Source organism: Python bivittatus, unplaced genomic scaffold (genome assembly GCF_059951505.1).
Source record: "Python bivittatus isolate LINGU-HERP-01145 unplaced genomic scaffold, Pbiv_v1 ctg000670_np1212, whole genome shotgun sequence".
Taxonomy (NCBI): Eukaryota; Metazoa; Chordata; class Lepidosauria; order Squamata; family Pythonidae; genus Python; species Python bivittatus.
Window position 1 is genome coordinate 6,756,857 of NW_028277094.1, and position 2,511 is coordinate 6,759,367.

The 2,511-nt window shown below is 39.6% G+C and overlaps 1 pseudogene; it reads right to left on the reverse strand.

Annotated features, from left to right (window-relative positions):
* Positions 1 to 540: 540 nt before the first annotated feature.
* LOC112540132 (cold-inducible RNA-binding protein pseudogene) lies at positions 541 to 1,167 on the reverse strand (annotated as a pseudogene).
* Positions 1,168 to 2,511: the final 1,344 nt, after the last annotated feature.

The following is a 2,511-nucleotide window of genomic DNA, read 5'->3' on the forward strand; positions in this document are numbered from 1 at the left end:
TCTGTGTTAAATGTTATGGCATACAAGTTAGTATTTTAATTCAGGGTGAACATACAACGTACAAGATTTACATATATCAGGGTGGGTTGCCTTTTAAAATCCGTACTGAGGCCACAATACCTTGCCACACTAAAGTTGTGTATATATATGGCTTTTTTAATCAAAATGATGCACTAAAATAAAAAGTAACTTCATCCCTTGTTCAGCATCTACTGAAGAATTAAGGTTCTTTCTCAGAAGGAGAAGGAGAAGAAGGAGAAGGAGGAGACATACACAGCTTTGGTCACAGATGAATCTTGTAAGTACTTAAAAAAAAACCCTTAAAACATTCAAGAGATAAAATCTAGAGCTTGCTTTCAGTCTGAAGAGACCATCACATATTAAAAGTTATCAAGACTATGTTTTTGAGAAGATCAGAATCGCGAGTTTATCACAAAAGTAAAAATGCAAAGGAGGTAACCACAAAAAATGATTTCAGCAAAGCTCCAAATTATAAATGCAGCCAATAGAAGGACGATCTTGAATTAGGAAGGTGTTTTTTTACTTGTTATGTGTAACATAATTGTCATAGCTCTATCTATAGGACCCTCCTTGAAGGCCTGTCATCATAGCTTCCTTGGCTCCTGCTGCTTCTGTAACAGTTTATAGATATACTGCCTCCCAAGCTTCTGGATCTGCAGAACCCAAATCTCATCTCTACCAGTACCTCTAGAGAATCCACAGCCTCTACTTCAGCCTCCAAAGAAGAAGCCTCAGCTTCCAACTGATCACTCTCTACATCCATGGGATCAATTTTCAAGCATTGCACGCTTGATCAACTCTGATCTGGTGACCATCAGTGGACTTCCCATTCATGGCCATCATTACATCTTTTGCATCATCAATGTTCTCAAAAGTCGCAATACCAAAATCTTTGCATCTCTATCTTTCAACTTCAGATTTCCATCCATATTTAGAGAACACTTATTTGAGGGATTGTTTATTGGTGTCAAAACTGAGTCCACCCACACACTGTCTTCCATCTGATACCACTTGCTTTCGATGCTGTTTAGCAGCAGTGGAGATCCAGTTATAGGATTCATAGTCCCAGTACAAGCTATGCAACCCTGAATTATAATTGTCTGTGCAGTACAAATGAAAGAGATAACGTACAGGGGGCAAAATCATATTCTGCATATTTAAATATTGTAATGTGATACTGATTCCGCTGAGATTTAATTGGGAATGGGGTTCTAGCCCTATCCACATTTTTGCCCTGCCAAATGGTGGAATAGCCTAGCATACCATCCTGAAGTCAAATGTGGATCCCAGACCCTCCCCTTCAAAAAAGCACAATCGACAATCATATACTCACAATACTACCATCCACTAGGATCTGTTACTGACACAACTACCCCACTTTACCAAACGTTAGGGCCAGCATTGCTGGTCGCTTACAGAAACCAATCATAATTCTGCATTTCCGCTATGTTCCAGTCAAGAAAATGAAGTTGCCTTAAGTTCTCTTTCACCAGCATGACTATTACAACAGCCAGATTCCCATGCTGGTTGGGAATGCAGGGAGTTGTAGTCCCACACATCCTGTCAGTGCCAGATTAGGTAAGAGTTGTCATAAATCACTAGAAGTTGCCAATCATACTTTCCCCCATTCACTCTCTTTCATTTTAGTTTTGACAGAGCAATCAGCAGGCTTACTAAATCAACACCAACGAACTCCATCTCTGGCACATTCTCAAGAAGACCATCTTCTTTCACCCGCTTCCATCCCGCCTTCCAAGCTGTGGCGCTTTGTATTTTGAAGTGAATGCTACTTTAATTACCATTTTGACTGTTCTGGCATTCATTTCATCTTTCACTTTTAATTTAAAAATGTATGAATCATGGGTTCCTTTTTAATAAGAAGTGAAATGTATTTTCATTTAGTGACAGCTAAATTGCTAATTAAAGCAAAGGCTGTGCCAGTGACTTCAAGCTATGCATTTATACTGTTTACCCCCTTTGGATTCCTGCAAACTCTATCAGCTGAAGAGGGTTTGGTTTTTCAGTTGTATCAACATCCAGCATTTAGATGGCTTTCTTATCTTTAGTTGTTTGGCTTCATCTAAATGGGAACATGAGGACTAGAGTTTGGAGAACAAAAGCCAAGTCACTCAGAGAAGATCTAGATGAGTTATCTTAGCATCAAGTATCCCATGTAACCTCATGGGATTACTCAGAAATAGGCTTTCTCATTGATAGCCCCTAAACATACAGTGTCCTCCCCAGAGAGTCTCACTTGGAGCCAGTTCAACACCCAGCAAAAGCATTGTTACTCTTGGTCACTTTTCATTTTAACCTTCTGCACCTGGGTCAACATGTGATCTGTTAATCAGCCGTGATATTTTAATCTTTGAGTGTTGCTAGAAAAAAGATAAGGCCCTCTTCATGACAAGTTCAACTCTTGATGATCCACGGGTCACGTCCATGTAGTTTTTCTTGGCAGACTTCATTGCCTTCTTCCAGGATAGTGCA